At 36.8% G+C, this 15,326-nt stretch overlaps 1 protein-coding gene and 1 long non-coding RNA gene across 6 annotated transcripts in view; both read right to left on the bottom strand.

Moving 5' to 3' along the window:
• LOC139979159 (tumor necrosis factor alpha-induced protein 8-like protein 2) overlaps positions 1 to 15,326 on the bottom strand; it is a 63,603-nt gene that overhangs the window by 28,643 nt on the left and 19,634 nt on the right. The window lies entirely within an intron of this gene.
• On the bottom strand, positions 1,180 to 8,281 carry LOC139978933 (uncharacterized). Its single transcript, XR_011797054.1, has 2 exons — positions 6,730 to 8,281; positions 1,180 to 5,244 (listed from the first exon to the last, which is right to left on the bottom strand). It is a non-coding gene; the product is annotated as an uncharacterized lncRNA (long non-coding RNA).

The following is a 15,326-nucleotide window of genomic DNA, read 5'->3' as shown; positions in this document are numbered from 1 at the left end:
GTGATTGAGAGAGGGGTGATTGGGAGAGGGGTGATTGGGAGAGGGGTGATTGGGAGAAGGGTGGATTGGAAGAGGGGGATGGGAAGATGGGTGATTGGGAGATGGGTGATCGGAAGAGGGGTGATTGGAAGAGATGGGAAAAGGGATGATTGGGATTTTATGATTACTTGTAACCTTGCATGTATAGTATGCATAAGATGCTACAGTACGCAGCATCTCATCTTCTCCACCCCCCCCCCCCTCCCACAAGCCCACAATGCATTCACTGCCGCTCATCTTGAGCTGTTTAAAGATAGGGATTTTAAGCCCAGGTTTCATTATGAATTAACTTGACTCACACTCTGAGCTTCATTAAAGCACTGCCCCTAATGGAACTAGAACCCAGCATCTAGAATTAGCTACTTTAATAACTGTACACTAAATGTAACTAGAGTACAGTACAGTACATGCTATAGTACTTGAATAGTTGGACACTGCATGATCAGACTGTTACATTAACATGCATTTATTTTCACTAAATCACATCCTATACTATACTATACTATACTACACTATACTGTACTGTACTATACTATACTATACTATACTATACTATACTATACTATACTATACTATACTATACTATACTACAGTCAGTAGTACATGTACTGGTCATCCTATACTATACTACAGTCAGTAGTACATGTACTGGTCATCTTCATATATGTACACACAATCTACCAACCATGAACAACCCATATTTACATATCTCAAACAGTGTGACATTGAACAGTGTCATAGATACTAACAATGCAAAAATATTTGTTACACAACTGGTTGACCAAGGTTCTTATAAATCTCTTTGTCATGTACAGTTACAGTTTTAGATCTACGAAAAACAATCCTTTTAGAAGGTAAATTGCAAGGAACAGAGAATGATTGGATGGACATAGAACAATGGCTTGCATCTGGTTTCAGATGTCCAGTAAATTTTGTCCAAACGAGCTGCTGTAGCATTATTTAAAATTATTGGTCGAACTGATTTAACTATAATGGGAATAAGTTACATCAAATGAATGAACAACTAGTTAGTAGGAATTTATTTGGTATGATTCAAACACTTGGCAAGTAGAAACTTGTCCAAACGAGTATAAATTTCATTACTGTTTATGCACCTTTTATTTCCTTAAAAATCTGTAGGAGAGAGAGACATTCTCTACCTGTGATTTCACTATCAACAAATCTAGGAACCGATGGGATAAAAGCTAGCACTTTGCTTTCTAGGTCTGTAGAACCATCACCGAGTCACAGATCTGCCTCAGATGAAATGAAAAACATCTACCTGGGTTTATACTGTCAACATCAAAAGCACTATACTGCAGAAGAAGACATTATTCGACAGGAATAAAGATTTATCTACAGCCGAAAAAGGCCGTTCAATCACTCACTTTCAACCTCAAAACTTCCCATCTAGAGAAATCAGACCTAATGCAGAACCCGAGGAGAGAGAGCGAAAAACATTATCGAATAATTCCGACTGGGTTGGAAAATGATGCAGACATTCGGCTGATTTAATCACATGAACGTGTGCGCTACAGATGGAGTGTCTTGTCCTAATACGACGTGACATCTACTGTACACTGAAAATGGCAAAAGTTGCAAACAAGCCGGGGCTCTTCTAAAGTATAGGGTTACTTCTTCGATCGATCATGGAGTGACTTTGCAGCATCCGAAGGCAGAAATCGACGTTTCCCTTCAGTGCTTCTACAGGTACGATGTGTATCTTTATATGTTAGCGCAGAAGTACATGCAAATAGGCATCTTCGTCTTGTTTTGTCTTTTCTTGTCTCGAGTGTTGTAAGAACCGGAAGAGCCACTGACTATTTTTGTCTCAATGTTTGTGGAGCCTTTAAAGGATGACTGAAGACACTATAATGATTCCAATTATGTTGTTGACCGTTATAAGGGCAGTTCAGCTTGTCCTTTTTCTACCGTTTCTAGTTTTTGAGGATAAAACGTCCTTTAATTATCAGAGGCTCGTCGTCGAGCAGAGTGGTTGAGGTACTTGTAGTCTAGCATACAGACCACTAGGTCACCCTCCTTGATGCAAATACAAAACTCAATGAGAAACAAGAACATTTGAACCATGATTTATACACACATATATAATTGTCAAGGACTGCATATAGTGTTGGACATCATCTATGGCCTGCTCTGTTGTTGACACGCCGACAACAGAACACTTTTTGTTCAGTTTGAAATCTTGGATGAATTTCAAGTTCTTTTTTATCATAATCTTATTTTCAATCAGACGGTAATTTGGAGCAGACTCTGTCCTGTTGCAAACTGTACAGTATATACTGTATCTCTTCCTACAATCAAGGGTGCATGTCCGCCAGTCAAGAGTGATAAAACAGTGCAACCCAATGCAAAATGCAGCTTTACATATGACTACAATTAACCAAGTTAGTGTTTTTCTCTCAGAAGATGAGAAGAGGATGGCTGTTCAGCACATACTGTACAAGTGCGTCTGATACAGCAGGCAGCGTTAACAATCCTAGAGGCTCAACTTGGGTTCCCTGGTTAAAACTGCCCCCGCACTGAGTTTTCCCCATTGTCATGGGTCCCATGTATTCTTAGACTGAAAATTCACTCGGTTACAATTGACGAGTTGGAGACATGACAGGTTTGCCCACAGGCTTTTTACATTTGCACAATTAATGTAGTATTGAGCACCTACAGAATTACAGTAGTAGTAAGTAGTAGTAGCAGTACATGGTTTGAGCTATGCAACACATAGCTTTCAGCCAGCTTCAACTGTAACCTCAAAATTATATATTTTTTTTCTTCTTTTTTTTCTTAAGCAGTCGACAGTCAGATATTCCTTGCATGTTCTGTAGAATATTGCTCAAATTTGATCAGGGTAGAGAAAATGTGTTATAAACTGAAGATATAAGCAAAATATTATCTAATTGTTCACCCTTAAAGCTGGCATTCAGCCATTCATTCATGATTATTTTCAATCACCAGATTAGTACTCACCTTTAGGCTATGTAGGATGATAATGCTGAGTTGAAATGTAGGACTGAACTTACAAATGAGAGTTGTGTGACTGATTTTATACAATAATTCTCCACCTTTTTACAATTCACATTAAATTAGTACCTAAGCATGCAAAATATTTAGTGAAAATCATCTACTGTATGCTCCCTAGGTTATTAGTCATTTTTCTACTTTAAAAGGATAGATGCTAATAAGGAAAAAATCCTCTTTATTTTACTATTGCCTGTGTATAAACAGCCCAGGGGGGGGGGGGTAGGGGGAGAAAGACAGAGGAGAGGGAAAGGGAAGGAGAACAGCAGAGGGAAGAAAGAAGGGAGATGATGATTATTAATCACCTTGTAATTACAGGACAAGGACAAAGGCTGCATTATGAGTTTTCTAATAAGTACTGCTAGAGGGTCCAGAATAATAACAAACATCACTTGCATAATAAATAGCAGCCCTGGAAGAATGAGGGAAATGGAAATGATGAGAGAGATACTCTAAATTAGCAGAAGCAGATCAACTGACTGTTAATTAGTACCTATTAAGACAAATAAACCCAACTAACTTACTTTTGAGAGCTACAGTAAGAAAATTTAAGCAGAGTTTAGATGTAGCAGAGGAGCAAACGGAAGTACTTATTGAGATTTGATCAAGAAACATAAGAACTTTGAATCTTGAGACCGTATAAAATAACAGAGAATGTCATCACAGTACTACTACTGCTGTGAGTGTTTAGTTCAGCTTTAATAATCACCCTGCTAACATGCAACAAACAGCTTTAGATATAGCTAAACATTCGACAAATGGTAAGAAAACTGATCTGTCAACTGACTTTGACAGATAGACAGACATTTAGACACCATTGCCATGACGACATGAGCTCCAGTGAATTGGGAAAACAGAGCTCTGTTGGTTTCATGGTTGTCCTCCTCCTCATCATTGAACTATTCAAATCTCATTAAACACCCCCAATACTTGCCTGTCTCCTATACATATGAGCACTCTGATCTAGCTAGCCTACACACTGGTTACATTTGTCAATTTCTTTAAACCTAACAAGTTTAAACTGGATGGATGGTACATTCTGAGGGGACCAGTAGAACCCATGTGGCCTTCAGTAAATACTGTAAATCCCATGATAACATCAACTGCTGATATTTGCCAAGCATTTCCTCAAAGTTTTAAAAACAACCACTTCATGGAAGGCTCTCCTTTTAGGGGAAGAGTTCATATTAGAATGTTATTCTGAAGTGTACGTATTGAAATCATAGACTGCTCTAAAATATAGAAACTTGAGGAATTAATTGTATACTGGAGATTTATTTTCTTTGATATGCTAAATGGCCTCTTCAGTGTGTATTTCCTGATTTCCCTTTCGAAATGAGTGTTGAAATCGTGTTTTAAGAGGCCACACTGTATTAATTGCCTGGTTTAACTTCATTTTCATTGACTATTCCCCGGTCGAAGATTACGGCAACCTGATTTGGAAACTTGTATAAAAACCATTTCTTTACATATATTTGTTCAAATATAAAATTCATATTTGATCAGGTTTGAACTTTGTACAGAATTTGGACTCAGTGTAACTACTCCAAATTTTGTAGCTCTGTAAAACTTAACAACTGCCAGTCAAAGTCAGTTTGAAACTGTATGCGAATAATATCAAAGCTACTTAATTAATTATATTTAATTGATTCAATATGATACAAACTGGTCCTTAATGAGCCACTGAGATAAAATGGTTATTTACATATCTATGGACTTTTAATTTTGTAAAGTTATTAATACCTTTAGACAGTATCAGCTAAAATCTTCATATACACATATTATTGAAAACGTAATGAGAAGGAAAATCCAGAACAGTGTAAAATCTTCCAGCCTCCACCGGGATTCGAACCTGGGCCTTCCTCTTTAATTCCAAAGCCATGCTTGGTTTTGCAATGAAATCTGACTGCTTCAACTTGCTATCTCTACTTAAAGCCTTGTGTTTTGCACGAAAGGGGAAACATGTGTATGTGAAAGTAGATTAGATTTCAACTATTTTCAGATGAAGCAGGCACAGTTGTTTTCGAGTCTGACATGGATACCGTCGGCTAGGCCTTTCCAAACGGGTAATATCTGATATGCCTGCATACAATCATGTCAAGTAGCCTACTGTAGCCTACCAGGGGAAAACATTTCTCGTATCCGGAATGATTGATATTCTGATGAATTTCACTGGAATATCAATTTAAAGAGGTTAGGACTGGACTAGTGTGACAGAATACGCACATATCCTTTTAATAACTTATTTACTAACAGGATTCCGCAAATGAGAGTTATGCGAGTGGTTAGTGTCTGTGAGTTGTGCAAACCCTAATATCGGTATCAGTATCGTGCGGAAATCGGGATTGAATATCGGGTATCGGCCATAACCGATATTGGCGATATAGCACAACACTAACTATAATTTTGACTTAAGTACCAGGAAACTTCTTTTTTGAATATCAAAAATGGGTCATGAATACTGAAAAATGTTTAAAGGTATATGGAAAACTAGGAACAACATCATCCTAATCACTCTAATGGGCATTATAGAACATGAATATAGCTGCAACTCCCATCAAAGATTGACCATTTTACAAGTTTTTTCTTAAGTCTAGTTTCATTTATGAATAAACATTAGCTAATTATGCACATTGATGGAGTATTAAGGGAGTGACTGCCTAATTTTCATTTATGTTATTCCTTTGTTTCAAGGACACTCTGAACACAGGTTTGTGGCCTAAGGTGATATTTTTTTAATGTATTGTTGTCTTCTCTGAGTGTATCACTTTACTCAAATGATATATGTGGGCTTGTAATTAGGGGTTAACTTATTAAGGGCTAAAAATATAAAATTTTAATGAGCACAACACTCTACATCATAGTTTGCTGATATTTAATGAGCTTTTCCAGATATATCAAAACTTCATGTGTGTATATCGAAAAATTTCAAGATTTTGAATGAGATTATCACACACAATAAATTGTACTAAATATGGGGTAAATTGGCTACGTGTTCATATACTTTAGTAGTACTGTTTCTTCATGCAGAGAGTTGATGTCAAGTGGACTCCAACGTTTAGGTTGATGCTCTGTGTAATGCTCTACAAACCAACACAGACCATTAACATCATGTCACTAATTTAACAAGGAAACTATTACAACTTCAAATCGACCGTGAATCAATTAACACAACAAATTTTCATTTTCACGAAGCTTGTGGGAGTTCTACAACCGGAAACTGGGACACAATACTCATCTAAAAATGAAGCTCAGACTAGATATGGATCTTCAATACAAAATACTAACCGAAACCAAAAGCATCTATTCCGAGGGACGATCAAACTCTAAATTGAGTTTCTGTTTATGCAGTTGACTTTACCTGAACTCAATGAATGTCTTGTAAGGCTTGCTCTGTAACACAAACACACACACATGCACACGCACATACATTTTGATTGATGCTTTGCTAATAGCACAAAAGCAGTAATTGATGTGTACCATGATACATAATCAATAACTCGTTCCGTCCATTAAGGAAAACAAATCTGTATTCAATTTACCTCCCAGTTGACACTTGAAGAATTAATCAAGACACAATTTCTGATCAGTTCTTGCTATTTACCCTCAAATAGAATTACTTTGACGAATCTAATCAAATTTATAATGGCTAGTTACGTTCCAGGAGTTTGTCTCTGGTTGTCTTCATTTTCTTTTCTTTCATCTACGCTAGATGGATACTCGAGGTTGCATGCTTGGAGGTGGATCTTGGGGTCCGGTGGTAAATTGACTTAAAAGTCACAAATATGCAGCAATAGCCTTCAATGTAAAGTAAAGAACTTACAATTTATGTTACTGTGGCAACTGTTTTGACTGCAGGTTCCACATTAGGTGTTTATTCAACAATCCAGAAATTGGAATTATGTATTATTCTCTCTCAAATTGATTTTTTTTTCTTTTCATGCAAACCTGTTAAGAATTTCTAATTTCACTTTTTCTGTTTTGGATGGATTAAAGAAGTTAATAATGGGGATTATGTCTGATAAATATTGGGGATTATGTCTGATTATTGCTGGGGATTATGTTTGATTAATACTGGGGATTATGTCTTCATGGTACCATACCTGGGTCCAATATGGTACCACCAAATGTTGACAGTTAATTTCAACACCAATGCACCTGTAAGTCTTTTTGGGCATCAACTACAAACTGTCTGCTTTCTACTAGGGGACTAGATCTAAACCATCATTTGTGCAATGATGGGCCATCCCATTTAATTGTTGCAAAAGCTGTTCCTTTGAGCTGAATGCATTTTAGTAGTAAATTCCCACTAAACTCAGAAACAGGAAGAATGAATAGAGACAGACATTGACTCCTCCATCAGAATAGAAATGGAATTCCTACAACCATGTAGGGAAAGGTCACACTTTACTGCCACAGATGACCTGGAATGCATTCACACTCCACTAGTCACTAGGAGGATAGAGCCCATCACCATGGATACATTACATGAAAAGTACAACAGGTTCCAGTGTTAGTTTATAACTCAGTGTGTATCACTGTAAAGTTTTGTGTTTAGTTAATTTTACTGTACCATAGGGTTAGCCAACCACACACAGATATGGATCACTTGATCTCCTATAACATGGTCTGATAAAAACAAGGGTGATCACCCTCACCCCCAGGTCAGATAGATAAATCTACCTCTGATCAGTGGGGAAAGTTAAATTGTTTCCTAGGAGATATAAACACTATGTTACTGAATGCATTTTAATGGTGTCTTACAATCCTCAACTGGGGTTTAAGGGAGTACCACAGGATATGAACAAAGCTGGAAATCGGGAGAAGTGCAGATAATCAGAGAACGTGCCTTTTTTTATCAAATTTTATAGATTTAACATTTTGGACGTTTAGCATTAACCACTGACAAAAAGAGTGCTGCCAACTATTGGTCAGTATAATAATGTAGGTAATTTAAACTAATTTGAATAATGACAGATTTTTCAAGACTAATACTTCAGCTCAAAATTGTTCACTTCATAGTAGGAACATAGATGATACATTACAACTTTCACAGCCCTCTTATTATGTTTCACTCATCCAGTTTTAAGGGTTAAGTCCTTAACCCTCTTATTAGAAGAAAATGAATGGAACAGAAGCAAACTGATTGAAATTACAATATCAAAGGGCCATTTGAATTTTTCATTTTTTTCCGGGGGTAGGGGGGTTAAGGGGGATAAGGGGGGGTTAATTACACATGTAATTTTCTCCAAAACTGTCCATTTGAAGAGTAAACCGTTTGGTGATGGATGCTCCATTTGGCTTTCTTGACCTCTTTGCTATGAAGTTGAAAGTACTTTGAACCATTCATCATTATAATAAGGATTTCAGTGCTTGCATGCATGGTTACTCTCTCCATTAACAGGTGACTGATGAGGGAGAACAAATACCAGTTTAAATCAGCAGTTTGTGATGAATTTGTGACAATTGCTAAAGGAAAGACATACAGTATGGTGGTACTTAAAGGAGCATAATCTGTATCTTCAGTCAGATACCAAGCTCAAAAGTTTTCAAAGCTTATCAAAGGAAAGAAATTGAAAAATGACATTAAAATTAAATTACTTGAAACACAAAATGTTCATGTTGTTACCACATTGGCATATCCTGGCTAGATTGAGGGTTTTCTAATTATCTGCAAATGGCTTGCATTATTGCATCTGCACAGCATTAAAACCTGAAGCAAATGAAAGCAAGCTCAAGCTGACAAGGATGACATTAGGCACACAATTACTTTAGATGGCATTGTAGGTCTACTGCTTCAAAACTTTGCTATCCTCCCCAAGTTGTATTTTTATTTTACTTTGAATATTTGAGAAATGACTCTTCAAACATCTGAGGCTCACTGATTAAAACGACTGGATTGAAGTCTAACACATTGACCATTAAATGAGTTCCTCAAATGTGCATTCACCAAACTCGACAGGAAAACACAAGGCTTTTATATGACATGCATTACAAATTTGACAACTTAGACAAATGGTATCGAATTCCATGGTAGGATGCTTTGTTATTTATATGAAGTGTAATAGCAAACTTGTTTTATCTGAGTTATTCAAATGGATGAAACAGTATAACTTTACAGACATCTACCCCCTCACCTTACCTCAAGTTCACCTTTACAATCTCCACCACCAAGAGCACTAGTTTACTAGCCTAAAACAGATCATAATAATAATATACTTTACCCAACTGCTAAGTCCCAGTAGATCGCTTAAACATTGACCTCCACAGTAACTTATCTACAACAGAAACCTTACACCTGTCTGTGCCTCTCAGATGGATACACACATACCTCTACCAAGAAAGGTTTAAATATAACTTGAAAACAGGAACAGCTGCAGAAACATCTTCTTTTTTTTCTTTTTCTTTTTGGACTATGACATAATCAAAATTCATTTTCTGGCCTGAATGATTCTTTCACTGAAGGGTACGTATACCACACTACATACAGTACCACAACATGCGCATAATTAAGTGATTAATTTACATTACATTTACATGTGGGTAACTCAACGATAGCATATAAGCTGGATATCTTCAAAGAAACTTTGGACAAGAAAGGTCCAAGCTGCAATTTGTAATCAATCCACTGTGCTTCTGCTTCAGTCAAATACTTTTGGACAATGTGGACACAAGTTTTCTTTATACTCATTTTCAAGGTTCGGACCGGTGTTCTATTTTGCATCTGGCAAACATGATCTTTCTGACATGATACACAAATCTAGTTGAATCAATTCCCATTTGTCTTTGTGAAACCGAAAGGCTGAGAAATGCACATCTGGCAAAATCCTTCAATTACCCTTGGCAAGAGTCACAAGACTGCATCCAATTAAACAGGAATTGAAACATCCATAAATTACATACCATATATATAGATACAACAATCCCTATTCCCTACAACAACTGGATACACGACATGACGAAACTGAACCATACAGGAAAATGTCACTGGGGACTTGTCTAGCCAAGCTGTATCAAAAATTGGTTTCGACCGTTTCCTGCAGCAGGAAAGCTTTAGACATGCATCGGTAGCTACATACACCAACAGGGTTTTGGTTATAGCTCCATGATCCAACGGACGGCTGTTTGCTTGGTAAACTCCTATATGTATGAGTGGGTTATTAAAACTGTAAGCAGTTGCACAATATTACTATTGTGTGCAGGCAGAGACTAGTGGTTTTCATACATGGTAGCAGCCAACACTTAAACTTTCCTATTTTATGCATGCATCAATCAATCAATCAGAAACATTTATATAGAGCCTCCAATATCAACAAAATGTTGCCCAAAGGCACTTTGAGACAGTTACATGACATTAACTATTGTACGCTTGTTCAAATAGGTAACGTTTTACATGCATGTTATAGTATGTTGATACGCAACTTATGACAAAATGTTCAATCAAAGGTTTCAACTGGATAATGTGCGATGCATAAAGCTATGACAGCCTGTTAGCTTAGGGAAGCTGCTAAAAAGTTCTTCCACAAATTCTTATGACTGCTGCTGAGTCATACAGATAGATGGAAGGAAATGACGAAAAGTTAATACAATCGACGAATAGTTAATACTATCGACGAAATGCTAATACAAGCTATGAATAGTTAATACAATCATAGAATCGATGAACAGTACATACAGTCGACGAAAAGCTAATTCAATTCACAAAAAAGGTTAATACAATCTATGCAAAGTTAATATAATCGACGAATAGTTTATAAATTCAACGAAATGCTAATACTAGTTATCGACAAATAGTTAATACAATCAACGAGATGCTAATACAATCCACAAAAAAGGTTCATAGAATCGATGAATAGTTCATACAATCGATGAAAGCTAAAGCAATCCATGCAATAAAAGGTTAATACAATCGACGAAAAGTTAATTCAAATCAAACAAACGGATTTCCTTAAAGGCACAGAGCTGTTTGTCAAAATAATGATGACATTCACGCACAGATGACCTACAATCACTGCTCACAGGAATAGCTTGTTTATAGAAAAATACATAAAAATGGTAGCAAAAGACTAAAGAGATTTACTTTTTAATAATTAAATATATGGGATATTATTATTATATGTGCAGGCCTCATTGACATACGGTTTATAATCCACTTAAAAAAGAGAATGGTACAGATCTGTTTATCAGATGCCAAATTATTAATTCTGTTTTCCAAATGAAGTTTATAATGTAACTTAATTCACATCAATAATGATTGCACAACAAGTCCACTCACTAGGTTATCACAGCTTGCAGGCATGGGAGACATACAGTATGATAATTAACACTTCCCAGGTCAACCAAGTACACAGGTAATTCGCAGTATATATGCAAATATAAACCTTGGTCATACAGGAGAGGGTAAGCCAGTGGTACAGCCAGGGAGACAGCAAGGGAAGCATAGCCTCTCCCCCTCTCCCATCGGACCCATCCCTCCACCTCCATCCTCCCCCCCCCCAAGAAAAGTTCAGATTTTCTTTTCTTTCAGAAGAAGGTTCTGTTTCTCTCAGAAATTTGGGGCCATTCTAAATATATAGTCTAGAGCTACACCCCTGGTGTTAGCATCAGCATCACAAGTTTAATTGCACAGTTGGGAAGAAAATGAATCTTTTTGAATAAATGTTGCAAGGGGTAGTGGTGAAGCCTTGAGTTGGGGATCATAAGAGTTCTACTTATACCATCAGAGAAATGGCCAAAGTCCACTCAAGTTTCCACTTCAGTATTCATTACGTGTTGTAATAAAGGACAGTAAGCTTAGGAGAGCAAAGCCATGCTCGACATCTGGATATTTCTTAAAAATTTGATGTGTGTGTGTGTGTGATGCATTACCATAATATTGCATCCAAGGATCAGACTCACAAACCTTTACAAATTATCTATCTATTCATGATCCATATGCTTCCATGCAAATGTAAGGATATCGAGTGCATTTTATGGATTAAAACTAATGTGTCCTCGGTAGGCGTTTTATAATATGGGCCTAGGAAAAACTGAAAAGGGCAACAGGTAAAGTAGCCCTCACCCATGCTATTTACAAATGAGGAAATATTTACGCTTTGCAACCATCCATCCATCTGAGCACACATCACATAGTATAACTGACAACACATGGCCTACTGTCACAGGTTTGAAAAACAATGCTAGAACTTTGGGATGTGAAAGTGGGGGGAAAACATTTATTTGCTATGAAAAATATTTATCATACTCATGATACTTTCAGTTTCAGGTGAGACTACGAGGGATCGATTAACTAAATATTTGCACTTCCTCCACATGCATTCTCCTAAATAATGGGTAAATACATACATGTATGTATGGAAGTATCCAGCAACCTTTCCTGGTTTAACATCTCTGTGGAAGTAAAACTTGTCTGTACAACATTGCTCTACATACAAGTGTTTTTGTCTGTTATCTGGTATCCTTTATGCACCCTTACGGGACTGGGTCACTCTAGGTCACTGACCCCTCAGTTTACCCTCTACCACCCAGTGTCTAAAAGTATTTAGTAGGAATAGTACTCTTGAAATACATAGATAATTGCTTAAAGGGTGTGAAGACTCGCGCACAAAGAAACATCTCATGCCGGTAATCTGACCTAGTCTCGAATGAGGTGTAACAGAAGTGTTAGACACCACCATCGATCCCAGAAAATACACACACAGCTTGCTACCATCGGTAATTAGACACTAGTGTACAGGCAAAACACACAGCTACGGTCAATACCCACAACACAGTGTATATAGCAGCGATGGACATTTTTTAGGTCTAGATAAAAGATAACAAGGTATCACGTTTCATTACTGTCTGCATTTTGTAGCTACAAGAAGAAAACATCATTTGCAAGCTACGGAAAGTTAACTTTTTCAGAACGCGGCACGCGGTTTGGGCCGAGTCTTCAATGCCTTTAATTCCATATTATTCACAATTGAGTGCATTTTGTTATTGAAGAAGAGGACATACTGTATCACTGTGCAGATCAGGGTTTGTACAACCATGCAGAAAAATAAACAACTCATTCTTATAACAACTGAACAATCCTTCCGCTTTGTCAACGAGGACGCCCGAGATAGTGCTTTGACCAAAAGTCTGATAACAAACTCAAGCGTCTGCATCAAGAGTTCATGTACTTAATACTTGTACAAGTAATAATTACTACAGTAAGTATGAGCCCACACAGAATGATTGCAGACAATGCACAATGTAACAGCTGGGCTGATGGAAGACTTTTGTCAAGTATGGATTCTTGGAATAAACACAAGAATGAAAAAAAAAAAAAAAAATGAAAAACTTTACTGGCAAGACTGAAGAGGGTGATATTTGAATGGTACCACTATTATTAATCCTTCTATTGTATTGAACATTACAGCTGTACCAATAATAATACTATCGCACAAAACTAACAAAATTAGAACATTTCTTAGAAATATCTAGACTGCTCAAAAAATATCACAGCTGGCTGGGTATAATTAACGAACAGCCTATACTGTAGTAAAATCTAATTGTGTCAATGGAACGGGTATTTTGTACTGGGTGAACTTCAATGCCTCACTAGGTGATAAAATTCATGTTATATTCACACATGTATATTAATTTTGAATACATCTCAATTTGAATATTGTGACATCTAAATGTGGTTAAACGTAGCCAATGACTGTAATTTAGGACATAAAAAAACAATAGTTTGAACAAAGGAAAATACTTTTATCCCACAAGGTAGCTATATTATTTGCGACAGGTCTCACATGCAAACATGCCATGGCATTGTTTTCTTTCAAGTTCTTTCAAGTCTCTTTTCTGAAACAGTTTTGTTCTTCTGTGTTGACCAATTCAATTCACAAGACAATTTAAGAACCCTATAAATAACCCCTACCCCCTCCCTCCCCCAACTCTGTAAGGGTTAGCAAATAATTAAGCCAATTAGACAAAATAAAACATTTCACTGGATACTTAAAAAATATGATTACAAGAAATATTTGAGAGGAAAACACAATCTGTCAACTGCTTATCTACTGTAAATAAATATTTCATTATCCATGTTCATGGTTACCCATGCGTAGACACTTTCAAGATGCAAGTCTATCCAGTTACATGGTTGGGAAGGATACGGACTATAGATTAGATTTCCTGCAGCAGGTTACAATTATTCATCTCATATGTGTGATTGGCTAATACTGTAATTTTATCCACTTACGATTTGAAAAGTGCATTGCCTTTGTGCGTCTAATTGTCTTTTTTAATGAATGAATTCATGCAGCAAATTGAGTTTGATGAATGACACAATAGAGGGAAATGGAAATCTCAAGGGAAGCTTATCAGCCTAACCACTTATTACATATCTCAAGAAAGATGTATCAATTCCTTTTACAGTATGCTTTAAACAGATTTTACCTTCCCAATCTCTCCACTCCCTCCCCACTTTCTTGTTTTTGGATAAAGTTCTAACATGAAATTCCTGAACAGAAACAGACTATAACAATCAAATATATTTAGCAAATATTTAGCAAAAATATTTAATTTTAGCTCTAGTTGATGGGTAACTTAAGCAAACATCTGAATCCCATTTACCAGATAATTGCAATAACAAGTGTCTGGGTTAATGTACAATAACATTGTAAATGGACTCTATTGCAATCAATGTTGTCCACACTGTAGCCTAGCTTCCTCACTTCAATAACAGGACATGTACAGGACATGTTCAACTATTCCATTACAGAGCCTTTATAGAGTCAACATACTGTAGTACATGTACAAATAACTAAAGTTTACTGTACGTTGTACAACTGAACAAGTAAGCATATGGCTAATCCAGGCTCTTCAGAGGAAGACAGAACAGGTGTTGTGGGAAAGGCAGAAGTTTAGCTTTTCTTAGGCATTGTATATTTATCCAAACTTGTCCAACAGAGCACCAGAAAGTGAAGAATGCCTTTATAATTATTAAAGTAAGAACAGTATGGATGGTCTAGGCCGGCCAGATGTGAACAGTTCTACAGATAAATAGGTTTATCTAAAACATTGGCCATGTAGTCAACAAATCATGTCTCACTGAAGGAAAGACAGTGAGTAGGTGTGAAGGAAGGATGCATTCTTAGCATACATGTCTGATCACTGTTGCCTGTATCTAGTTAACAGCTTTATTTCCTACGGGGAAGACAGTGTACATATGAAAGAGGAGAGGGTGCGGAGGGGGTGCGGAGGGGTGCGGAGGAGGTGCGGAG

This window comes from Apostichopus japonicus, chromosome 13 (genome assembly GCF_037975245.1).
Source record: "Apostichopus japonicus isolate 1M-3 chromosome 13, ASM3797524v1, whole genome shotgun sequence".
Classification (NCBI taxonomy): Eukaryota; Metazoa; Echinodermata; class Holothuroidea; order Aspidochirotida; family Stichopodidae; genus Apostichopus; species Apostichopus japonicus.
This window is presented reverse-complemented; position numbering and strand designations above follow the sequence as displayed.